Below are 27,887 nucleotides of genomic sequence, written 5' to 3'. Positions count from 1 at the left end.
GCTTTAGGAGCACATTTGAATATTTGCAGTTGCCGACATACATAGGAAATTTTTAAAACTTCGAAATATTCGATAATGTTAGTCAACTTAAGGAAACTGTTTATACTTTGAAATTTTCAATAGCGAAAAGAATAGATTGATAAATTTAGAAAGGAATCCTTCTAACTAAATAAAATTGTTGGTCACTTACAAGGTGTTTTTACCCCCGCATGCATACTTCAAACTTTCCACATAGAAAGTCGGGTGTCATTATAACGACAATCCCGCAAAAGCATACTTTGTACGTATTTGAAATTTTTTGAACTCAATTTTTTTAGCAAAATTTTCGACAAGGAATTGTGAAAATTTAAAGAGAAGGCCATTTTTTATAAACTCTCATTGATTGGGAATTTCGCAATCTTTAAAAAAGAAACCTTTTTTTCTTCGAAACATATATATCGAAAAAGTGAATTTCGGAAATCGGGAATTTTCCTCCCTTGGACATAAGAACATATTTATCTTCGAAATGTCGACATTGAAAGAATAAAGAGGGTCATCGAAATTATTTACTTGTATTGGTAGGCAGAACCAAAGAAATTCGTTAGCCTTTTTCCAAAATTTTCGATATAAGTAGGTTATTTTTCTTTCGGGCAAATTTGGTAAATTTAATTAAAATACGCCGATTTTCTATGGATCAGTTATCGAAAAAATAAAGCTCGTGGGGTTTACATCTTCCTAGTCTCAAATCCAATAACCCTGCGGTAGTTTTATGTGCGTAGAAAGTTATGTGTTACATACACTCTTTGTACTTATACTTTTGGATATAATAAAATTAAAATAAATAAAAAGGCTATGCCGCAATGGTGCGACAATAAGATATGTTCCAAACGAAATACGAAGCAACCAAAATCGGTGTCACGTTGCGTGCAAAATTTGGATGGCTGGCTGAGTTTTGCTGGAATTGACAAAGACAAAAACGAACAGCGAAGCCAAACTCTTGGCTGGGGTTAGACAAATTTAGATATTAACAAGTAAGGAAGGCTAAGTTCGGGTGTAACCGAAGACTAAATACACAGCTGAGAGCTTTGAAAATGAAAATGAACCTATGGTAACCCTGGAATGTGTTTTTATGACGTAGGTATCAAAAGGAAGGTATTAAAGAGTATTTTTAAAGGAAGTGGGCCATAGTTCTATAGGTGGACGCCTTTCGAGATATCGCCACAAAGGTGGACCAGGGGTGACTCTAGAATTTGTTTGTGTGATATGGGTGTCAAATTATGGGTATTAGTGAGGGTTTTAAAAGGGAGAGGCCCTTAGTTGTACATGTGAAGGCGTTTTCGAGATATCGACCAAAATGTGGACCAGGGTGACCCAGAACATCATCTGTCGGGTACTGCTAATTTATTTATAAATTTAATACCACGAACAGTATTCCTGCCAAGATTCCAAGGGCTTTTGAGTTCTCCCTGCAGAACTTTTTCACTTTCTTCCACTTAATATGGTAGTTGTCACACCCATTTTACAAAGTTTTTTCTAAAGTTATATTTTGCGTCAAAAAACCAATCCAATCACCATGTTTCGTCCATTTTTTTGTATTTGGTATAGAATTGTGTCATTCTTTTCATTTTTCGTAATTTTCGATATCGAAAAAGTGGGCGTGGTCATAGTCGGATTTCGGCCAATTTTTATACCAATATAAACTGAGTTCAGGTAAATACGTGAACTAAGTTTAGTTAAGATATATCGATTGTTGGTAAAGTTATCGTGTTAACGGCCAAGCGGAAGGACAGACGGTCTACTGTGTATAAAAACTGGGCGTGGCTTCAACCGATTTCTCCCATTTTCACAGAAAACAGTTACCGTCATAGAATCTATGCCCGTACTAAATTTCACAAGGATTGGTAAATTTTTGTTCGATTTATGCATTAAAAGTATTGTAGACTAATTAAATGAAAAAGGGCGGAGCCACGCCCATTTTGAAAATTTCTTTTATTTTTGTATTTTGTTGCATCATGACATTACTGGCGTTGAATTTTGACATAATTCACTTATATACTGTAAATATATTCAATTTTTTGTTAAAATTTTTTTTTTTAAGTGGGCGTGTTCTTCATCCGATTTTGCTAATTTTTATTTAGCACATATATAGTAACAGTAGTAACGTTCCTGCAATATTTCATCATGCTATCTTAAACGACTGCCAAATTACAGCTTGCAAAATTTCTAAATTACCTTCTTTTAAAAATGGGCGGTGCCACGCCCGTTGTCCAAACTTTTACTAATTTTGTATTTTGCGCAATATGGTCAATTCATCTACCAAGTTTCATAGCTTTATCCGTCTTTGGTAATGAATTATCGCATTTTATCGGCTTTTTTAAATTTTCGATATCGAAAAAGTGGGCGTGGTTATATTCCGATATCGTTCATTTTAAATAGCGATCTAAGGTAAGTGCCCAGGAACCTACGTTCCAAATTTAATCAAGATATCTCAAAAATTTACTCAAGTTATCGTGTTAACGGGCAGACGGAAGGACATGGCTCAATCAAATTTTTTTTTTCGATACTGGTGATTTGGATGTATGGAAGTCTATATCTATCTCGATTCCTTTATACCTGAACAACCAACCGTTATCCAATCAAAGTTAATATACTCTGTGTGCAAAGCACGCTGAGTATAAAAATGATATGATCACAAAGAATGTATAAGACAATAAAGGGCAGCGAAGCAAAGTTCCGACATACTTTAGTACCCTGCTGGCAAGCTGTGCTGAAGCTTTCTTTAAGATATTAGCGGCGTGTGCGTATTTAATTGAATCAACCGCGAAGCATAACGGTTTACATACATAAATAAGTCACTTTGACTTTCATTTGCCAAGCGTGAGTGCACACCCAAAAAAATCACACACACACAATCACACAGCTAACTAACTAATAAGGCTGATGTGATGTGAAATCTCAGTGATAAGGTTAGCGCGCTCGCGACCACGGACACCAACCACAGTTACTTATTTGAGCTTATCGCCTCAGCCGTTAAGTCTGTCACTGCCATGTCAGAGCGCCACAGTTGCTTTCCTTATAAATTGCCACATGCGAGCCAGTCATTCATTGGTGGCAATAAAACAAATGCAAAACGCATATACATACATACATACATAGCACACACATACGTTCGCTGATGACATATTTTTCTTAAATACTTGGCATTTGGCAGCAGTAAGCTGTTGACTGTCGCGCATTAAGTGTTGATCTACTTTAGATGTATGAGTGAAATATGCACGTATGTGCATATTTATGTGTATTGCACAATCTATTACGCTACAGATCAAGGAGTCAAGCAATCATGTGATGCTGTTTTTTTGTTTCTTGTTTTGGTCAAGTATACACCATGGTGACCGCACGACCGGAGTGACCGAGCAATACGGATGTGACGTTGATGGCAATCAATTTGAATGCACCAAATTTGTTGTGAAAGTATCGCCGCACTTGATTAACTTCCATTACATACATATACATATGTTCATGCACTTACAAACACATAGACGAAGACGCACACATTTGTACATAATTTTATTAAAGGGTGCTAGGACAAGTTGTGGCTCAGGGAAAATGGTAACTATGTAACAGCCGTTAATGGCCTGTTAAGGCGCATAAATAAGTGCACAAATGTTCACACACACATACTCACTAAAAAGTATATATAAATTTGATATAAACAGTAGCATAATGAAATACTTACATGAGAATATTTATAGTTATGTTTACGTTTTACTTGTAAGTAAGTCAGTAAGAAGAGTACTTATTAGGGTTAACCTTGTACGACTAAAGGAAATTTTTGTATTTATTACCATTTTCGCTTACTAAATCAAAATAACCTAAAAGTAAGAGAAAACCAATAAAAAAGGTTGAAATTTTTGACAAAACATTTATGAAACTGTTTGCAAAGTTTACAAAATTTATAGAAGTTTTTGTTTAAAATATCGAAAATAAATAAATGAGAATTTAACTGAAAAAAATTATAGTGATATTTTTCATTTCGCCGCTGTATCTGCCCAGCTATTCTTTCTTTAATTCTTAGTTAAAATAAAAAAATTTATTTATGAAAAAAAAATTATCATAACAATAAATAATTATAACAAAAACAATTGTTAAGGCCTAGAACTTAAATTCGATACTAGAATGGAACTTTTCTTCGATTCGGGAGCCGTAACTCGCATTGAAGAAATAAATAAATTGGTTAAGCCGTTTCCGAGGCAGTACTGGATATATAAAGAAATATATGTAATGTTAGGAGCAAACCTCAGACGGCACCCCTACATAAATATTTTCTTATTGCAATACAAAATAAATAAGATTTTGTTTGATTCCAATATTAGCGGATAATATATAATTAAAAAAAAATTAATATAGGTGGCAACTATGTAAGGTCCTCCTCGATGTCTTTTTGCATTTCTCAAAATAAGTTTAAACAAGTAAAGGTGTCTAAGTTCGGGTGCAACCGAACTGTATATATACTCAGCGTGAGCTTCAATTGTACATTTCATTTCAGGTAAATTACTTTTTTACATAACACTTGGCACCGCCCGTTTAAGCGAAAAAAATGTCTCCCCATTTCCTCTTACAATAAAACTTGATAAGGGAAATATCATTGAATCAAAACTTTTTTTGTTAAGTTATAGCTTATTATTCTAGCCTACGACCCTTTTAAACTTGTTTTATACCTAAGTAGCCGTAATTTTTAACCGATCCCGTCCATTTTTGGTAGAAATATTTTCTGCTATAAGGAAAATATGTGTACACAATTTCATTGCGATATGTTAATTTTTCTTCGAGTTATAGCTCCCGAAGTGGCGGTACAACGCCCATTTTTAAAATTTGAAGTTTTTCCTATTTATTGTTATAAATCCACTAGGAAAATGAAATACCATTGATATAAAGCTCTTTTTTGCAAGGATATAGCTTATTTTATTCGTGCACGACCCTTTTAAAAATCTTTTATATAAAAGTGGACATGGTCCTTACCCGAATTCGTTAATTTTTCCTCAAAGCATTCCTTATAGTAAAGGCAACCTCTCTGCCGAATTTTGTTATGATAGGTTTACCGATTTTTGATTTATGATTAATAATATTTGTAAAACTGATTTTATCACAAGTGGGCGGTGCCACGCCCATTTAAAAAAAATTTTTATGATCCACACGTCAAATTTCAACATTCTAGGTTTATTATTTACTAAAAAATCAGTTTTTTTGTGTTTTCCAAATTGTTATGTACATATATATAAAGTGGGCGTGGTTATCATCCGATTTCGCTCATTTTAAATACCAGTCTATTCTGTCCAGGTAAGCTCGTGTACCAAATTTGGTGAAGATATCTCAATATTTAATCAAGTATCGTGTTAACGCACAGACGGACGAACGGACAGGCGGACGGACATGGCTCACTCAAATTTTTTTTCGATGCTGATGATTTTGATATATGGAAGTCTATATCTATCTCGATTCCTTTATACCTGTACAACCAACCGTTATCCAATCAAAGTTATAATACCCTGTGTACAGCTGGATATAAAAAATAATATAGGTGGCAACCATGTAAAGACATCCTCGATGTCTTTTTTCCGACTTCTCAAAATAATTGTAAAACATTTCAGTAAGATTGATTGACTAGTGTAAGCATGACACTTTTGCATTTCAATTATAAGTAGGATAAGATAACATAAAAATTAGTGCACTCAATTAATAACCACGCCTACTTCTGATAATATTTAGTATCAAAACACAGTTTGAGCATAACTTGATCCGCACTTTTTTTGAAGCCAAAGGAACTGTGACATTGAAGCTCAAATCCGACTATATACTAGTACTTAGTTCTGTTTCTCTCTTTTTCTTCTCCTCTTCATTCTCCCTCCGCATTAACCCTCTCCATTCCCTTTCCTACTCATACTACAATATTCTACCATGAATAGTTTTACCTTCACTCTCACTCCAAGTTGCAGTTCCGCTGTCATTCCTACTCCCACTCTACTATCTTATATAGCTCCTTACCAAGCTGAGCAGAACTCACAGATTATATTAAATTTGTTCGCATAACGGTACCCCGTAATGGCATAAACTAATCGAGATAGATATGTACTTCTATATATCAAATTGTTCTGGGCGAAAAAATAAATTCATTTAGCAATGTACGTCCGTCTTTCCGTAAACACGATAACTTTAGTAGGTTTTCAGGTATCTTGATGAAATTTGTTATGTAAGTTCCTGGGCATTCATCTCATATTGCTATTTAAAATAAGCGAAATCGGGCTATAACCACGCCCACTTTTTCGATATCGAAAATTTCGAAAAACCGAAGAAGTGCGATAATTCATTACCAAAGACGGATAAAGCTATGAAACTTGGTAGGGGGTTCACATTATGACGCAGAAAAGAAAATTAGTAACATTTTAGGCAATGGGCGTGGCCCACTTTTAAAAGAAGGTAATTTAAAAGTTTTGCAAGCTGTAATTTGGCAGCTGAGTATGTAAAGTTCGGTTAAACCCGAAATTAGCCTTCCTTACTGGTTTTTTGTGTGGTTTTCCGACTGGCTGGAAAGGTGTTGTATTTCTCTGCCTTGTCGAGTTTTTCTAGGAGACAAGCAAGTTCCGACTGCTGACTCTTGACTTGCTTATGGGGCTGCGACCAACTCTATAATAAAAAAAAAATAAATGTAAGGCGCGATAACCTCCGAAGAGATTTAAGGCCGAGCTTCTCTTCCAATTTGCGTCGTGCTCCTCTTGATTTTTCCCTACAAATTGGCCGGACGGGACCTACATGTTTTATGCCGACTCCGAACGGCATCTGCAAGGCAGACGAGTTTTCACTGAGAGCTTTTCATGGCAGAAATACAATCGGAGCGCTTGCCAGACACCGCCGAGGGGCGACCCCGCTTAGAAAAATTTCTTCTAATTGAAAAATCTTATTTCTAAAATTTTGATGTTGCTTTGCCCGGGAGTTGAACCCAGGGCATACGGTGTGATAGGCGGAGCACGCTACCATCACACCACGGTGGTCGCCAAACTCTATATTACAGCGCAAATGTTCATTTATTTCTTTTCGGCTTCAACTTTACCTGGGCCAAACAGCGTCTGCTTTAAGACGCTGCAGTACTCGTTATGTATACCCTTGTTCAAATGTAACTTGTGCCTTGGCTAGTTGCCCATATTCACCTCATTTCCATAATTTCGGTACAGCTCACCCCGTGTTTTTTTTTTTTTTTTTTGCTTCTCCACAAGAATCCTATTTATGGGAAGTCATAATTAGTTATTCAGTTTGGTCATCGAACAAACTTCTTAAGATACAACTTATGGAAACTTTTATTGTTCGTAACCTAGGCCTGAATGCACTGGACTTTGACCTAAATCTAATTTAGTATTGTAGTGGAACCGATTTTTACTCAGCAAATGATTTTAAAATTTCCTGAAACCATTTATGAGGTATTTTTTCGCTTAAAACAACAAGCATAACATCAATATAAGGTAGGAGCATAATAAAGTAATGAATCCACCATCATCATTTTTAATTGACGCTTAACCACCAAAGTGATTTCGACCGTTTCTTAACAAGTCACGCCAGTTTTCTCTGTTTCGCGATTACTGACGCCAATTGGGAGCACCGTGGGAAATCAAATCTTCCTCCACCTGCCTCTCCCAACACAGCGTAGGTCTCCAACTCCCTCTGCTTTCACGCTGCGGCGTTGACTAAAATACATTTTTGGCCGCAGCGTCTTCGTCCATTGGCATAACCTGACCTAGCCAGCGAAAACTTTGGGTTCTTGTTCGCTGCACTATCTTTATATCTACATAAAAGTCATCATTATATGTCTTTCGATACTCGCCGTCGGCTTCACGGATAGGACCATAGCTTTTCCGGGGAAATTTTCTCTTTAACAATCGAAGAGTTATCTCATCATCTCTCTATACCGTACATGATCGATATGCGATCAAAATGTCACTGAAAAGTATGTTGTTTTATAAAAATCCGCCCAATTACACGCATACATATCCCTACCACCGGAAAAGACGGGTAAGGTTGCGTATAAGTAGCTTTTTCACTGATTCTTGAAATTCAATAAGTTCCTATATTGGAGTGCGCAAGACACATACACGAGCTGTAAGCGACTTTCAATACTCGTACAAGTAATTTAAACCTATTGTGGTTTTTGGATGCAATACTATCCCTGAGCTGAGTCGGCACGTCAATTCATAGCTAAAACTCTTAGATAATACCTCGTTGTTATTTTTTCTTATACTCCACATCTCAGGCGCTCAAGCCAATGTTGTTCGAAATGAGAGGGCTAAATATTTATTTGCTACTGTTCTACCTTTGTTGTTGATCATCAGGGTGTATACGTGGAAAAAGCCAATTTGGTACATGTGAAGTCCAAATTATATAAGTAAGTAAGGCCAAGTTCGGATGTAACCGAACATTACATACTCAGCTGCCAAATTACAGCTTTTAAATTTCCTTCTTTTAAAAGTGGGCGGTGCCACGCCAATTGTCCAAAATTTTACTAATTTCCTATTCTTCGTCATAAGGTCAACCCACCTATCAAGTTTCATCGCTTTATCCGTCTTGGGTAATGAGTTATCGCACTTTTTCGGTTTTTCGAAATTTTCGATATCGAAAAAGTGGGCGTGGTTATAGTCCGATTTCGTTCATTTTAAATAGCGATATGAGACGAGTGCCCAGTAACCTACTTACCAAATTTCATTAAGATACTTCAAAATTTACTCAAGTTATCGTGTTTACGGGCAGACGGACGGACATGGCTAAATGAATTTCTTTTTTCGCCCAGATCATTTTGATATATAGAAGTCTATATCTATCTCGATTAGTTTATGCTTTTTATACCTTTCATGAACATGAAATGGTATATTAACTCTGGTCCGATGTTTGTAACGTTGAGAAATATAGAAGATAGACTCACCATTAAGTATAGCGAATTGATCAGGGCGACGAACTGAGTTGATATAGCCATGTCCGTCTATCCGTCCGTCTGTCTGTTTGAACGCAAACTAGTCCCTCAAATTTTGAGATATCTCAATGAAATGTATTTTTGTATTATATTAGACATTTGTCGGATCCGGTAGGATCGGACCTCTATAACATATATCTCCCATACAACCGATCGTTCAGATAAGACTATTTTGGTCATTCCTGCCGCAATTTGGAAAGTATAAACGTGAAACTCTGTAATATAGATTCTAATATATCATAGAAGATATCCTGAAAAAATCACTTTGATAGGAGCTATATATAGTTATATCCCATACAACCGATCGTTCAGAGAGAAAGATTTTTGGCAATTTCTCCCTTAATTTCCAATATAAAAACGTTAAACTTGGTGATATTTATTTTAATATATCATAGAAGATTTCACGAAAAAATCATTTCGATCGGAGCTATATATAGTATATATCCCATACAACCGATCGTTCAGATAAGGGAGTTTTTTTGGCATTTTTTTATATTTATCTTAAAATCGTTTAAGTATGTACATCTGTTCACTATATATTTCTTATCTTATACAGCGCATTATTTGGAGATTACGAATGGGATAAGATTATTGTTCAGCCCCATGCATGAAAGGTATTAAGTTCTCGGCACAGCCGAAGACAGTCCCGTCCTAACTTTTTTTTTGTTTTAGCACGTGCTGTCAGCCATTTTCAGGGCATTCATCTCAACTTTTGAAAATGCTCGCTGCTGCAACTCGCAAGTGAAACCAAGCACATAACCAGCTGCAATATTCCTAGTTTATAATGATGTTTTCCTACATCCTAAGGCCTCTATTCAACTACACAGCTTATGTATGGTGGGAACGCTGAGGTTTAACGAAACAAAAAGGGTCTCCAACCGCATAGACATTAGCTTTTGGAAAAACTGCATAAGTTAATTGTGAACTTAAAATTTAATACATTCGTTCGAATTTTATCTATGCACACATACATGCATACATAAAGGACATCCGTAAGAGTATTTGCGCTTCCTCTGTTCATACTTTGCAATTCATGCGTTGCGTGCACAGAAAATATTTCAACATCTCACTTAGTGCTGAAGGAAGTACATAAACTCGCTTATTTAAAGTTAATCAGAGCTATTCAAGTACATACATATATATGTGTGTGTAAACATGTTAGTTTATTGTTGTAAATTTATATATGCACGTATGTAGTACACACATAAATAAAAATGCATACGTGCTTGCGCTGTCTTCTAAAAATCTACTTCATATATGCACGCCAACGTGGTAACTGTGGTGTGTGTGTTTACAATATATGTGGGTGTGTGTATATATACAGGAAAGACGGAAGGAAATTCAACCGGCAGACAGCAATGAAGAAATAACGAACAGGATAGCCGTAAAAAAGTGTAAAAACATTCCGCACACACAAATTGCTAACGGGAAGCTGCGGCACAATCAACCGCACAACGTTTATTAATGTGCATGTGTGTGTGTGTGCGTTTGTGTATTCTATGCACTTTCATATGCATTACAACTATTTATACTGTCCGTGCTGATTTCTATTTGCTTTCTTTCCACGTGCTACCATCAGCATTCGAGTTGCTCTTTTTTCGCCTATAGAATCCACATAATTCTGCCGCCGTTGTTGATCCTGTAAGTGATGTTTATCCTAACTATTGTACTACACAATTCCGTATTTTTTATTTAGACGTGAGCATTGCACAGTGTCCAATGTGAATCCTTAAAAGATACGCGCACACACAACGTGGGTGGAGTCGTTGACAAATGAATCTTGGTTGAAAAATGTGAGCATGGACATTTGCCTTGTGCGTTTTATGAAGGTCGTTTGTAATTGTTTCTTTTTGTAATCAAAGCTCTTCCTTTTACTACGGCATCATTCATTTTTCTTCAAGCTGGTGCTAAGTGAGATGAGATATAGTTTTCTACTAACGCAATAACTTTCTCCTCTGCTATGGTTAGGATCTATATCTGGCAAAGGACCATTAACATCTATAACACTCCCCAAACCCTTCCACGCGTTCCAACTTGCACAAGGAGCGGAGCAGTCACATTTGGTATAAAGTCACGAAGTCTGCTGATTCGCAATAAACTTCAGCCGCCTTCTACCAATGCCAAGTAAGTTGTTCAAAAGGATAGGTGTTTACTGAAACGACTTTTCGTCATCCCTTGTCAAACTTGGTTCGCAAACAAACCAATATCGATGTAATGCCATCTTCAGTGCCCTTTTTCATAACGTAATGGCACTCAAGTTTGGCACATCATCAAAATTTAAAAGTGATGATGGAAAATCTTTCCAATATATGTATATTGTGGCGAATACTAGCATCACTATACTGTTAGTAAATAATCGCAATAACAAAACACAGCAAGCGGCAACACTTATGTACAAGGCAATGAAGAGATATCTCACAAACACACATGTAATCATCAGCCGAAGCAGTTACTTACACATACACACGCATATGGCTATAAGGAAGCATAAACCACAAATATACATGTATATAGCTGATAACCAAGCATGAGATACAATTGTTCTCGAACCGTTCGCGAAACGACTAGACCTTAGGAGAAAGGGGTGAATGAGAAAACCGAGAGTATAAAACCAGCGCAAACTGAGGAATCAGTTTGATTTAAACACGCTTTTGTGAAGTATGTGATATTGAAGTATAATGGTACTACTCCCAAAGTAGTCTAATAAAGTGCATTTTGCAATACAATATTAGAGTTATTTATTCGACAGTTCAGCGTTTCGAACACTAGCAGAAGGTGTATAAATTTCAAGAATTCTCCAGAATTCTTTACAATATCAATAAGTCTGAGTATTTAGTAATACCAGGCTTCGAAAGCTACTGAACAGCACTACGAATTTCACAACGCCGAAACCGGTTCATCTTCAAACCAAATTTGATAAGGACTGACGGCAAATCGCTCCAATATATATGCATCCGAAACCAGAAGAAACAAACTGATTCTGAATGCTACACCTTGCCCAGGTTTGAAATGAGCCCTCCGATAATATATATCATACTGGATCCCTACATTTTAAACTAAAATACTCCTTTGTGGAATCGCATGCACATAAGTTTGGACTGAATGAAGAGATACCATATAAAAGTCCAGCTGTTAGGACAAATGCAGTCTAGGCGAGGTCCCCATATATCAGCCAGCTCAACGCAACCTAGGGAGAAGGTTAAAATGTTTTGGCTGCCTTTATCAATGAGCTCTAGCTTTTGGATGATAGGACAAAGTCTGGTAGGATAAAGTCTAATTAGTCGCTCTTCGACTGCAGTACAAACATCGCAGTCTCCTTTCCTCGTACCAATTCATATTATTCAACTTCTTTTATTTAACTTTGAGTTACAGCTACATGTAGCCTTAAACAGCTTACAATCCTCACTAAATAAGTAGTACAAACCCGTCCTACTGACCTCTACTGTTACTCATTTTGGCACGCAAAAATCATCAAACCTTTTTAATTTTCTCCTCATTAGTATTTCGCTTAATTTCACAGGCCTGCTTAATTATTTGTTTTCTTTTTTTTTTATCAAATGTCATTTAAATAAACCCCCAAAGGTCTATAATTCAGAAGGTTCATAAAAATACAAGCATTAATTTGATTGCAGCGTCGTTATTTCTTTAATACCATTCATTTTGATTTTTGTGAGAGTTTTCGCTTTAACGCCTCTTTCATTGAGCCACTGCAATCTGCTATGCCTTAAGATAACGATGGTAGATGGCCAACTTAATCCCATAGATAAATGTTGCAGATCTTTCACAACAGAAGGGGGGGGGGGGGGCAATTCTGCACATAAACGGATTTGCACAACTTCTAAGAAATGGTAATCACACTAACATTACATACAAATAATATCTTGGATGAGTTTATACCCTCATCAAACAAAGTTACATAAGAAAGATTTGACATCCAAATTGTTGGTGAATAGAAGCAAAAATGTGTTCGTTCTTAGCTATGAAGCGCCGCCAAATGCTTAAGAACTTCGTGCAAAAAGGCGCTTATCTTAAATAACCATACATTCAAGCAGATATTTCAATAAATGGCAAGCTACTGTTGCGCCGATGATTGCTTTTAGTATTTTTAGTGTTGGTGTTGTTGTTGGGTTTCTTATTACTTTTGTCAACCCTACCCGCCAATACACAATCATATCTTAGCTGTTCTCTTCCCGTTATTGGCCAGTGTTTGGACTTGAAATTTAAAATGAGCGGTAGGCAGAGTTGCCAAGTAAAGCCTTTACTGTAGATAAGTACGTAGAAGTAACGGTAGTAGTGAAATAGTAAGATTAGCTGGCAACTTATTCCAGTTGCATCGCAAGTATTCCTACCCCCCAACGCTTCACTGCTACTGTAGCACCACAAACAGTCATAACTATAGTTACCAATACTCACGCACTTTTACACGTTCAGCAACAGAATGAAATACAACGGTACAATGCAGGTGGAAGTTTGCGATTATTTCATTCGCGGCAAAGTCGCCTACCGCGAGTGCGTAAACTTATCAAATAGTTTATCATGACTTATACTTATGTATGTACAAATATTTTCGAACAGGCATAAAAACGCTTTTTCTCTCACGAAAGCGTAAACAGATTAGTTCTCTTTATCTTTCCTAATCGCTCTATTTTCGAGAATCACTTCGGTTTATGACTAGCTTTATCCACCATTTTTGATTGTGAATGCAAATTACAGTTTACGTTCAATACCCTGGTACATTCGTCGCCATTGTACTTTATAAGTCCAGATACGTGTACCGGTTACGATAACGGTTTCGGCCCTCCAACAAGTCGCGCCAGTTGCTTCTTCGTTGGGTTAACTTTCGCAAGTTGGTAACATCAAAGCAATTTCGTTTTCCCACTGGTCCTTTCAGTGGATTGAGGGCTACCGTCTTCCTCTGCTTGCTTGTTGTTATGCTTGTTCAGATAAGAATACCTGCTTGGCCGGAGCATCATCTTTCATTCGTATAACAACATCCGTTCACGTCCACAATTTCACTGGTTAGATGTCCTCTATCTTTTGGACATTGCTGCATCTTTTACAAATCCAGAAGCTATCTAATATCGGCTTACAGTTTGTAAAGTTACTGACCATTCTTCTCTGACTAATTTTATCGAATCCATGATCACCTGTAACCATCCACCCGTCACTTGTTCTGCCAGCTCCCTGTGCTCCCCGAGTTAGCGTTCATCGATTTCAACAGTTATTCTGCAGTATGCTTCCACCGATTCCTCGTCGACCAGATAAATAGAAATAAATGTTTGACTGAAAGTCTGTATTTCCTGTGATCCATACTCAGGAACCCAGTTTGTTAAGGACTTAACAGCATACAAATTATTATATACCTATGCTTTTAACATGAGTACCTGACTCTTCAGGCACCTCACGATGTCAAATACACGGGTCAAATTTCATAATCAGTGGCTCAAATACCGGCTTCATATTCCATAACAAAAACTCTTATTATTCGAATTATTGGTACCAAAATAGCTCGTAATCGGGTGTACAATCATAAGTTCTTATCTTTGTAAGATACGGAGATAAGATGCGGTTGATGAAATGCTGTCTAGTGCTATTAATATCTACTTTGATAGCCAAGCGGCTACCAAGGTCTAGAGTTCAACTACAGTCCGATCGGGGGTGGCCTGGGAGTGCCTGATCTCGCTTGCGATTGCATCAAACTATTTTATAATTACGATTATCTGGGTTCCGGGCCATAGTGATCCCGGGCAACTGTCAAGGGGATCTCTTAGCCCGCATCAATACAACTGAACCGGATGAAAACGACTGTAACCCTCAGCGGGTTAGGAGGCTTAGAATATAACCGCGGTAGGTATACCTGTCGTAAAAGGCGACTAAAATTCCAAATTGATTCAAGAGGTTGTGTATCGCAACCATATCTAGGGGTTGCCAACGCAAGATATGGCTTCTCCAACCCAATTTTTAACCTCACCTACCAGCGGCGAATCTTGTTCCATTAACAGCCGAGGCTCTGGCGACCCCAGGATCCTGATAGATCTAGGGGATGAAAGGGCGGGTTGGCCTAGAAGGTTTCATGTCGTCATACCAAATCGTTCCCGAGATGGTCGGGCTAGTACCTTTATGGTGCTTGTTACCAAAACGTGCCGGATCTTCATTCGACAAAAGACCATCAACATCGATAAAACTCCTCAAGGCTTTCGGCATCGATAACACTCCCCAGAACTAGGCGAAGGTACTTCGGTCGCGACAAACGTGCATCTCCGGAGGATTTATCGAAGGTTGAGGTCGGTGTCATTCGGAACTTTATCGCTGCTTTTTATTTTATTTTATGTAGTATCACAACGGACCATCGTGTGGTCCAAGTGAGATTCCCCTCTCAGGGAGCTACCACATAACCTAACCTAACCTGCGATACGGAGTCTATCAAAGCTCCTTACCATTTAAAGGACAATGGCATTCGGTTGCAAGACAACTCCATCTTGAGTTCCATTCTCATTCTATTCTAAGCATAAATAACTCGCTGCATCATATCATACATTTTTCAACAGTTATCCACATACTATACTCGCCTGCCTAGCCAACATTTAGTCAACCATTCACTCGAAAAGTATGCTCCGTGGTCAAAATTTAGGAATGTTATCTTTGATCTTCCGCAGAAGAATCTTTACAAATTTATGCTTTGGTTAGAATAGGTAAAGAGTCTGCTTTACACTTGTTGGCGGACCAAGGGAAAACTTAATTGCCATTTCTACATCAAAGAAGACCGCATTACCCCAAAGAGAATACTTGACTCTCTACTTCGAAAGCTGAAGAGACCGCATTACTCGAAAAGAGTGCTATATGAATTCCCCCGCATATAAGGAAAAAATTAACGATGTGAGATGTAAACACAGCTTAGCGCGATGATGAGACCTCTATACAAGCATCAATCTATACATTATACGCAGGTTCCCAGCGCTACAGTTTTTATCGACCGTGATAGGGTCGCGAAAGTGATGCACGTGTCCACATTGCTCCCTTTAGAGTTAGCACCATTCAAGACTGGATAGCCTATTTGTATTGTGCTCTCCCTTTGGGAGCGGTATTCCTACCCTGGGCAAATTAAAAACCCCTTACCCGCAGGAGGGGACCATACAAACTATTATTAAGTATTATTACAATAAAATTTTATTTTGGAGGTATATTTTCCTGTTCCACGTGACACAGATTGAAAATAAGTATAAATCTTGCTGAAGAAATTTTTAAAAGAAAACGTGCTATTGATTCCCGCTCGAAGGTGTTAGCTCCCTATTGGTATCAAATCTTGTGCTTTGGAAATATTGTTTTTTTGTTCGCAGGTCCGATCTGCGTTGTTCTAAGTTTAAGAAAAAACTTAAATTCTTAGTGAATCGGTTTTTCAAATCTTACTAACAAACAGCTAAAACATCTTTAGAAAATTTTTAAAACAAGTTTTTCAGGATTTTGTTCTAGAAACCCAAATTTTGGTACATCTACCACTTTAGTAGTACTAATAGTACGAACACTGCTGGTGGCTCGGTGGTGACCATTTTCGCTATGTAAATCATCTGTGTATCTATAAGATTAATAACACACCAAGTGTTTTCTTAGCTTTTATAGCGACAACTGGCTACTCGAGCGTGTACGAAAGTCACTACATATCTGGCTGGTTAAACGTGCCTACCCAATGTCGTTTGTGGCTGACTGTTGCTGCTCTTTTTTTTTGCAATGACACTTCATTTTGTGTCATTTGCCAAATTTTCTTTTTACATTTTCCTCACGTTTCACAGATGCTTTTTGGGTGATTTTTCAAGATTTCCATTTGAGTTTCGAGTTTTTTATGAGTTTCGTTTTGCTGTTGTCGTTTTTTTTTTTCACTGATTTGTGTTTAACTGTTACAAAGTTGGGTATTTATTACACCATTTTCTACTAAAATTTTTTGTTTGCTCACTTTCCGTGACTATTTTTTGTCAACATTCAGTTACGTTATTCCTGTACGCTTTTTGTCATACCGACACTCGAGAAAGCAGTCTCTTCTATCTATGTATCTTGTGCCCTTCGCATTTTCAAAAGCCCTACAATCTAAGCCCTGTCGAGCCGAAGTGCGGCATAGCGCTGTTAGTATAACCCACTGGTAGTGGGGTAAGGGGTTACAATACCCTGCACAGCGTATGACATCGATTGGCGGCGGATAAGTATGGATAGAGTTAGAGAGTGTGTATCTGCATTGCATGGCATGAGTCGAAAGCACACGATGTATGTAAGTACGTATCTATCTATATAACAATCACCTAGCGAGCTTGTAAGCGGCATCACTCGGTTCGACACGATTCACGCTTGTGTGGCAGCGGGATTAGTTGACTCTAAGCAAAATATTAGAGTACGTATAGACTTAAGCGGTTATTTACTGCATGAAGCTGTACTATTACAAACGTTTATATAATATTGCATTTGTTGTTGATTATCATGCAGTCACTGCGCCGTTAGCGTTTTATCGACGCACAAGCTCGCATTTAAATTCCGATACATTTTTGCAATACTGCGGCGGCTTTTGGCTTTTGCTATGGCGCACAAAACTTTTTTGCCTGATCAAATTTGGAATATGTGACGAAAATACTTTAATGATTGAGCCTCAGGGTGCTCTCGCACTTAGCAGTTAAGATATAGATTTGCCATCAGAGTACTTTAAAGTGTGAGATAGCATAGTATGAGTGGAGTTTCATTTACACAATAGTTAGTTCAGCCCTCGAAGTATATTCACGAACTTTTTCGATTATGATTTAGTCTTTTTTCAATCGTAATTTTAACCGAATTCTCGGCATTTATTTGGCAAACAATCCAAGGTTTTTTCCGCTTTGGAAAGCTTTTCAATGAAAACTCATCTGCCCTGCAGATGCCGTTCGGAGTAGGCGTAAGACATGTAGGTGCCGTCCCGCTAATTCGAAGGAAAAACTAAAAGGAGCACGACGCAAATTGAAAGAGAAGTTCGGTCTAAAATCTTTTCGCTGGTTATCGCGTCTTGTATTTGTTATAACTCACTTCGCAAGCAAGATTCATTTTAGAGTCTTTTTGTGATCGCAACACTTTTTAGTCATTAAAAGGGGGATTTTTTTTAGAGATTAATCCGCCAAATTCAAAGTGAGAATTCAAATCACTTTTGCATACTTTTCCCCCTCTTCCGGAACGAAACTGCATTTTAAAACTTGCATAGTGCGAATGCAGCAATTTGGCATTTAGCAGCAAGTCACTTTCAGCACTTGGCAATGCAGCAGTGCAAAGTAAATTTTTTTTTATTTTATATTAGTAAATACTTTGCAGGTGAGCTCTGGTTGCTCCTTCAGCTAACTTCAGTAAACTTTGAGTGTAACCGTCAAAATTGAAGCATTTTTATTTGACTATTATTGAAGCAGTCTTACTGCTACTTCCGCTGCCGCTCTCACTTGCTCTTTTTGTTACTTCCGTTTTATTTTTTTTTTTTATTGCATGTAATATTTTCGATATTTAATCTGCTTATGCTTTTGTTGCTTCCAATGTTTGGGGAAATTACCCAAATAATCCCTACAACTTTTCGTTTATTTGAAGTGAAATTTCTCCGGTTTGTTTTCAACTGTCGCATAAATTTTTAGCTTAAGAAACTGCTTAATTGTTGCAGCACTGAAATAGTTTAAAAGAGTTAAAAAAGTACCTTTAAAACAAATTTTGAAGGGATATCCGGTCTAATCGAGCATTTCTTAAGTTTCGTCGTTAAGTAAACTAAAAGAAATGGTGCTAGTAAAATCAAAAAATCGGTTCTGTTGTTCTTAACTTCAGTCAGTAATTGTTTCTCCCAATAGCTGATGTATTTTGAACAAATTTCACATCAAGATACTTTATACGTGAAAATGCAAGACAAAACAACAAGGGAAACGTATAGCAGACCGTTATTTTTTACGGGTAAATTTATTAGTATTTTTTTACACTGTTTAATAATTTCATACACATATTTGGTTTCATTTAGTTATTCAAATTAACAATAGTACATACATCCAATTTTTTGGCATCATTTTTATCTTCTACACATTTTTTTTCTGTTAAAAAGCAGTCTGATTCATGAAATTTTATTAAATGTTTAACGATTAGATGAAAATAGCAATGTATGCTTGATGGAAAAACCCGAATCACACTTTAATGAAAAATTCGTATCTACTTACCATTTTCGAGTTCCTCCGTCCTCCGCCTTTTAGTTTGCTAGTTATCTGTCACTCGAACTTCCAATTGTCGATTAATTAAACAGATTAACCTTTGAATATTCTAAGGTTAATACAGTAAAATCGCGAAAAAGTTAACCAAAACACAAGCTTTAACACAAGTACACAACTCACAAGTTTAAATGCCCATGACTAACTACATTTGCACCACGCGACACCGACAATAATTTTTCACACAGGAATTCGGGGAATACCCACACTTGCTTTTATTGCCAAACAAACGGTTAGATTTAAAAAAATTGATGAGCTCAGATAAGTTAAGCAATACCTAGTTAACTTTTTAGAGCGGGACGTGGACGCTCATGCTCGGTCAACTTAGCCGAACGATTAACAGTGCGCGGACTTTAAAATTTTGTTTAATGGTAGATTTTTCAGAAAATAGTGGTAGATTTATGAAAAAAGTAGTAGCATTGGATTATATTTGAAATATTTTTAGGTAGTGAATATTCATCACTGCTTTTCCTATATATAGATAGGTAGGTGGAAGTGGCAGTTATATACTAAAAACCTAAAGGAAAAGAGATTAAATGGTGATCAAAGCATCGCTTTGTGTTATTTTGAGTTTTATAAAAATATTCTCCTGCAAATAATACTGTCTCTCTACTCAAAAAATTGAGGAAAACCAAAGGATCTACCACTTCAGTGGTAGAATTCCGAACATTAGCGATCGCCCCTTCGCCCCCCTCAAATCCGCTACTGACAGCAGCAACCAAAAAAATAACAGCGGCATTATCATTTATCAAATGTCGCCAATTAAATTTTTATTTTTCTCTTCTTCTGTAAAAAAAAGGCGTCAATCCAAAGCACCCGTAGGAAAAAAATTGTCATAAATCAATGCAAGTTTTGCGATACCTATCACGTGTACTTTGTTAAACTAAAATTTATTGAGCTAAAAGTTTTCTTGAAATTTTCTCAAATTTTCGACTTTTTTTCGAAAATTTTTTGAAACTAGTTTGCATGGTTTCAGTTACAAAATACATAGACGTTTTTTTCAAAAATATAAAAAAAAGCCACGCGAAGTCAAAAGACTTCAGACCCATCAGTCTATCTTCGTTTCATTTAAAGGTGATGGAAAATCAATGGAGACGGCATTACACGAAATTACACCGTTAATAGAGAGATCGTTCTCCCTCAAGGAATACTGCCTAGCAGCCTTCCTAGACATAGAAGGAGCGTTCAACAACATCAAACCCGACTCAATCATTAAGGTACTGACGATCTGGGCATCGAATCTCAGCTGGTGGGGCTTGTGCACCAATTGCTGCTATGCAGGGTAGTACAGGCAGACCTTGCAGGGGTATCGGAGAGCAGGTTCGTCAGTAGGGGAACTCCCCAAGGTGGAGTGCAATCCCCTCTGCGCTGTCGGTCTTTGCGGTGAACCAGCTGCTAAGGGACATGGAGGAGGAGAGGGGCTGTAACGTTATAGCATATGCTTACGACCTTGCCTTGGTGATAAGTAGGAAATTTCCACAAACTCTCTGCGATATGATGCAGGTGGAATTAAGAAGGGTCGAAATATGGGCCGCTTATAATGGTCTGGTCGTGAACCCAAATAAAACGGAGCTGGTGCTCTTTACCAGGAAGTATAAGACACCACCCTTCTCAACTCCAGTGCTGACAAACACAGTGGTTAATTAAAGTGAGTCCGCCAACTATCAAGGGATCACGCTTGATAAGAAATTTAACTGGACATAAAACACCACGGAACGTGTCCATAAGGCCACGGTTGCCCTCTACACATGTATAGGGGCAATTGAACGGAAATGGGGTATGTCCCCTATGATAGTGTATTGGATATACACGACCATAGTTAGGCCAATATTGTTATACGGGGTGGCGGTATGGTGGCCCGCCCTGTGGATTACCTTAGGCAGGCGGCAGTCTCTCAGAAGCATATTTATATTTCCTCAGACCGTCAAGCAGCACTGAAAACCCTTGACTCTGTCACAACTAATTCTGAAACTGTAGTAGGCTGTGGCAGATCACTTAACGGCATAAGGGCATACCAGGTAATGAGATGGCGGATGAGCTTACAAGAAAGGGTACCTCCATTTCACGTTCGCCACCCTGGAAGAGGTTGGGCATGCCGCTCTTCACCTGCAATCTCAAGATAAAGGAGACTCTACTGATGGAAGCGGGTGCCAGGTTGACGCATCATGATATTGGATCGCACGCGGAAAGGATTGGCGCCCATTTAATGATTCTTGTGGAAGCTGCGGCAACGAGGAAGAGCCTGAAACTGCTAGGCATCTACTCTGCGAATGTCCAGCGCTCGGTAGAAGAAGGCAACTCTTTATGGGCAAGATGTTTCTCTCCGTGTGGTTTCACTATAGGCCCATAAAGGCCTAGGTGTGCCGCTCCGATGCGGACGGCAACCACTTCAACCTAAATTAATATATCTGTCAAAATTTTATGTATAATAATTCCACTCCTGTTTTTCTATTCGCTACTGTACTGGTGTTGCACAATCAAGTATTCCTCGCTTTCACAGCATTCTTAGAAAGTTCTTCTAAAGCAAAGTTTAAGAACCTTAAAGCTTTTCGAAGTTTTGAGTGTAACAAGCAAGTCAAAAGTAATTTCTCTTAACAAGTATAGCCGCACCTTTAGCTCTACCACTTCCGCTACTCCCACTCTTGTAAATAATGTTTTTTTTTCTCTTTTTATAACATTTTAGTTATTTTTGTACTCCACAGTTTCTACGTTGTTTTTTCACAATTTATGTTCGTTTTCTATCTTTCATCTCTTTTTCTACTTTTATTCAATTTATTTTACATATCTTTCATTTCATGCTCCTGCGGTATCGGCTGAAGCTGCTTAGTATACGCCACCCCACTTTGCTGTTGCTTCTCGTAAATCACATTTTATGCTGATTAGTTCGGGAAATAGGCAACAACTTGGCTAGACCAACCAATTGAGTGGTTGAACTGAATTGAAAAGTTGATAGGAAACAGAAATTAAATAGCAGAAACATTTCACCAACTGCTGTGGTGATGGTGGTGCTGTCTCGACGCATCCGCAAAGTGCCAAATTACCGAAATGGCAACAAAATTCATTCAGCCTGACATAAACAGTTAGATACTTGTGATATGTCATGTTATATGTAATATTTGCTGTCACATAAACTCAACGCATGACATATCCCAGCCACAATTTGGAGTACAGACTACAAGTTCCCACTATGAAACAGACACTTGTGCTATGCTGCACGTTTCGTACGTTATGATTACATATAATTAATTTACTGCGGCATCAACGTAATTGAAATTATAATTACAGTCTCGCTTGCTATATATAGTAGGTAGATATATATATGTTGTACATCTAATAACACATATAATGGGAGCGGTGGAGAGTTTCATACCTAAATAGATAGCGCGCGCTCATTAGATACCTTTCGCACCGCACAGTGAGGAGAAGCAAAGTTCAATGTAAGTGGCTACATTTCAAGTAAATTTAGGCAGTTAACGATGGGTACGTACGGCAGTTAGTACATCTGCTTAATGGGACCTTAATATTTAATTTTGTTTAAAGGCGCAGGTGTGAGCGAGGTGCAGGCATATGAGATTGCGGATAGTGCAGGAGCGGGTGCAGTTAAAAAGTGTACGCTAAATTGATACTCACCACATTGCGGCACATTCAATAACAGCCGTTAGGCAGTCAAAGCGTTTACGGGGTAAATTGAGCACACGCTCTACGTAGTCGAATTTGAAGCACAGGAATGTGTAACGAAAGCGCCACCGATAGCACACCGTAAGTTAACGTGAAAAGTTTAATTTTTATGCGTTCACCGGGTGAAGCAAATAGAACATCAAATTGATTTCAGCTACCTTTTTAAAATTGGAAATTGAACGCTGAACACAGCGTAGCAAAAAAAAACTTTGCTCACACTCGATGTGCGCTTTTGTGTACAAATGAGGCTTTTCGTTTGCTCTTTGCACACAAAAAAAAAAAAAAACACTTTAGAAACTCACAGTTTAACTATGTGCCAAAAGGCAACAGGAGTTCTACACCAGCACATGCACATATACACACACTCACTGCGACCAAACACTTAAGCAAGTTTGTCACTTTTTAGGTTGTTGGCACTTAAATTGATACGATTCTATAGCGGTCATTGGAGGACTAACATAATCGAAAGCATCTAATACAAGCACAAACGCACATGCCTACTTAAACACATTTACACGCGCACATACATATATGGATATGCGGTGCTCTGTTGCTCCTTGGTCGTCGTGGTTCAGTCGGTCAGCATACACACAAGGGACACTTGTGCGGTACTCATATAGAACTTAGACAGCAACAACAAGGTTGAATACACTTTGAGCAAAGTTGCTAATGGCAGGGTCGCTGACTTGTATTTATTGGGCTAGCGCGATTTGGAAAGTTTTTTGTATGCATATTTGTAGTACTTTAGCATGCGATGTCACTACTGTAATGTGATAATGTGAAATAAGCGCGCGCTCAGGGAACATGCTTGATTTCGTTTTTTATTACTTCATTTTTTTTTTTTTCATTTCAGTGTCACCGGGTTACTGTGTTACCCGAACTGCTGCGCGGAAGCTTGCAAGGCAAAGGAAAAAATGCTTACAATGTGGTAGCACCAGGCTAGCGGTGAGCCTGCTTGTGGCTCACTAGTTCGTTGTTGAAAAATTAATTGACACTCTGAGTATTTGCAATTTGTATGCACTTCTTGTTTGCTCTGCTTTCTAATTAACCTTTTTCGTTTTTACACTTCAAATAACTGTAAGACTACAGCAAAAATCTTTTTACACGGCTTTTTTATTTCCTCTTTTTTTTTTCTAAGCAACACTCACATACACACGCTTGTCGCATATAAAAATATACACTTAAATCCACAAGCTTTAGCACTCTTATACACTGAAAAATCTCTAGCAAAAAAAACCGACCGACGGTAGTATGTGCCCAACACAAAACCCACCAACTTACTCTAGCAGGAAGCACATACGTACTGTGCAAAGTCGCGAGCAAACTGATTTTCCATTTTAGCATTGCATTACGATAGACACCAGCATAGTGGCACCAGCAGCAGTAGCAAGTAGCAGCTTAACGCGACAGCAGAGCATCAGCAACAGCGCCGAATCTTAGCTATTCGGTCGGCAATCGTAGTAACATCAGCAGCAGCACCACCACCACCGCCACCATAAGCAAAAAAACAGTAAGTCACAGCCTCCCATTTACAGCATCTAAATAGGCGCACAGCCCACACATAGCACTGCACACAAACCCACAAACACACAGTTACACGATGATATCAACCTGAAGAATATTAAAAGCACGATTTTTGCCTAACGAGAGATGACACCAACAAATATGTAGCGGCCGAAAAGCAAGCAATAGAGAGATGCCAATTTATTGCGAGTGAAAGTCATAGTAATGCGAGCGCACAATTGCTTAGGTGATGCTTGCTGCTGTTGCTCATTGGAATTTCACATTCCACATTCATTTTACAAAGCAACGACTATGCAGAGAGCAACGTCAAACGAGTGGGAGGTTGGGCAAAATTTTTGAGCGTACGCGCTTTCCAGAAAAATAGCTACATACATGCAGCAAGCAACAATTTCCGGCTGTAATCGGGGTGGCCAGATGTGCGATTTTTCTAGGATTTTTGCGCTTAAAAGTTTGGTAAGCCAATTTTTTGGGTTTTTGAAAGATTTTTTATGTGGTGCAAATAATCTATAATAATATCTTAGTAACATTTCAATCAATAGAGTGCGCGGGTAACTGAAGCAATTGCTTTGTGTCCAACAGACGAATTAAATATGTTATAAGAACAACTGCTAGTTGATCTTTACATACTCGTTACAGCTAAAAGCTCCGGGAGTGAAAACCTAGATGCGGAAACGAGAAACAGGTCGGTCGCGGTGGTAGTTTAAGCAAACTCCCCTGTTTAGATGCTACCACAGACTATCTTTTGCCCACATTTAACTTTGTAAATAATTTCAAAACGAAATTTCATTAAGTAGATATTCATTTTATAATTAAAGCTTAGTTTCCCCGAAAAACGCTGCCGCTTTATTACGAATGCTAAAGAGCGGTCGCCTTACTCACCGTCATTAGCGCCATATAAAGCTAAAAAAGCTGGAAACCGATTTCATTTCTTGTTCATTTCTTTTTCCGCGTGTTTATGTTTTTATTTTTTAATAAATTTTTATAAATAAATTTGAGGTCTCAATGTATCATGGTTCAATTATATGGTTGGCTCATCTCATCAGTTGATTTTATTTTTATCATTGCATGGTCGATGGGATTGTCAAAAGGAGATGGCAAACTCAAAATGAAACCAACACATTGACAATATTTTCTTACCACACACAAAAACTGCTATGTTTTATGTTTTCATTTCATTCCATTCGCACCAACACCAACACGCAAATTTTGACAATTTGAACAGACATAATTTGTTGCTTTACAGATGAGCCAACCATATAGTTGAACCATTGAATTTATGTTTATTTTTCAGATATTTGACAAAATGTTCACCGCTTTCAGTATAGCGGTGAGAAAAAACGTTGATGAACGAGTTTTTACCGTCATGACGGCCGTAGCATTTATTTCACTGCCGCTATATTACATTACGGTGAACTTCACCGTCATCTTAGTTTCCACATAATTACTTTTACGTTGCAATGTTTTCGACAACGTACTCTATCGCTACGTAACGGCCGCTATATAGGGGCACTGCTTTCGAGGAACCCAAGCGTTTGTTATGTAAGGAAGACGTCATTGCCTACTACACAGAAGGGACCCAAAATGGGAAACGACTTTTGTTGCGCGTAATCGGTCGTGAGGTAGCGCTTGTAGCGTCGTACTCAGCATTCAGGAATCCTAAGGCCGTCGATAAGTTTAGGAAGGTGCTACACGGAGAAGAAAACGACTATCGCACTGATTTTTGTACCTGGTCACAGTAATATTCCTACAGACCAACTTTACGAGAAAACCTGCCATTCCAAATTGGCCCCTTTTACAGTTCCTCATACTGGTTGAAAGTACTGCACATCGATATCATATTTTTAAACCAACGGATTACTTAGATAAAGGACTTTTTTTGTAACATGCTTCAACCCTCCGAACACGCTTCGGGTCCAGATCAGATCGTTAGACGTTCGTCGACTAAAACTCTCCGAAACAGCGTGAAACAGCATCCTTTATTTCACTCTGATACGCGATACACCTTATAAAGTCTATATAAAGTTGAGAATTCCGGCTCAGTCGAAGGTAATACCACCGCCTTTCGGTGACGATCGTGTGAAACTGTGCAACTTGCATGCGTAACACGACCATCATAGTGAAAACCTTCAGAAGTACTAAGACCTCACAGCAGAAAAGACTCGCGGCCCGACCGCTGATTGACATCCTATTTTGGGTCGTTTTATTCCGGCAAATAGAGTTCGGGGGTTTCATTAATATTTGTGTGCCAAACTATCAACCTTAAAAAGAGAATACGATAATACGAGTGAGCCAGCATAACGAGGGTCTCCTATATATGGACCTCAGTGCCTATTAACAAAATAACACTGCAAAGTAAAATGATTTAAGGTGATATTAGTGATTCTAAAGTAAAGCTTATTTTAATAACCTGGTAACCCTCGATGAGATAATGCTTTGGTTGTGTAAACGTGCTATATGTTCGCCCACAACGCGAGTACTTACATCTAATGGCCGTACTCGCACCAAACAAATACAGCATTGCTGCTTTTGTTTGCAATCTCCAATGTGCACTTCAAAGGAATGAAAGTAATCTCGGCACGCTGTGCTGCTCTCAAACGCGCTAACAAGAAGACTAGATAAACTGGAATATTGTTAGTGGTTGTGAAATACAGGCAGCGTACATGAGAAAGTTGTTCATGCAGAGAGCTAATGCGAGCATAAACTTTCTCAAATCCACAATCCATTAAGCGGGCCCACGTCTTTGCCCATATATATTTCTGTATTTCTAATCCCCGCCAGAAGAAAAAAAAGTGTTGATGTTTAGCATTCATTTATGAACTCGTTTGTTGGATCATGATGTAGGTATGTTTTTGCTGTTGTATTCATTATGATGCTACGAGACGCTACGTTTCTGTAAGTGGGCCATTTCTTTAGATGGCAGCAAAAGCGAATAGCCTTATACCCAAGCACCTGTCGTTAGTTGAACATGTGCTTCTTCTTCGCCTAAAATGTTGTGCTCATTCTTCCTTTTGTTCTTATTTGCCTTGTATTTGCTGACACAACAAAATACATGCATATATAGGGTGCAATTTTTGGAGTGTGAGTGAGCCCCTTTTCTGTACAGGCTGCAAAAATGTTCATCCCAATGATCAATACGTGTTTAGTGGAGTTAGTCAATAAACCGCTTATCTATAGCCATAGACTTCTTGAGACAGGAATGAAGGTGTTATCTCTCCGCCGAATGCTAGCCACACATTTTGCGTATTTTGGGTAGAACAGAGCGTTGATGTAGAAATTTTTACCACTGATGTCGCTATAATCAGGTTACCATTCTCATACCAACTAAAATAGAAACAAGTCCTGGATGAGATCTCCCTTTGCCGATTAGGAAAAATGTAAAGGTTTAACTGACTACAATTAAAAGAAATGCAAATGTTCAGAGTCTAATGGGCGAAGGTAACGATGACTTGCTGTTTCGGCTG

General features: G+C 38.1%; 1 protein-coding gene across 2 annotated transcripts in view; it reads right to left on the bottom strand.

The window, feature by feature from the left end:
- Positions 1 to 23,250, bottom strand: part of LOC137241228 (uncharacterized) — a 98,480-nt gene extending 75,230 nt beyond the window's left edge. For both annotated transcript variants that reach the window (XM_067768593.1, XM_067768594.1), the window contains exon 1: positions 22,855 to 23,250. The gene's annotated coding sequence lies outside the window, so the exon portion shown is untranslated. The remainder of the gene's footprint in view (positions 1 to 22,854) is intronic.
- Between the last annotated feature and the right edge of the window lie 4,637 nt (positions 23,251 to 27,887).

Source organism: Eurosta solidaginis, chromosome 2, assembly GCF_040869045.1.
Source record: "Eurosta solidaginis isolate ZX-2024a chromosome 2, ASM4086904v1, whole genome shotgun sequence".
NCBI lineage: Eukaryota > Metazoa > Arthropoda > Insecta > Diptera > Tephritidae > Eurosta > Eurosta solidaginis.
Note: the sequence above shows the minus strand (reverse complement) of the source record. Positions and strands in the feature narration are given on the sequence as shown.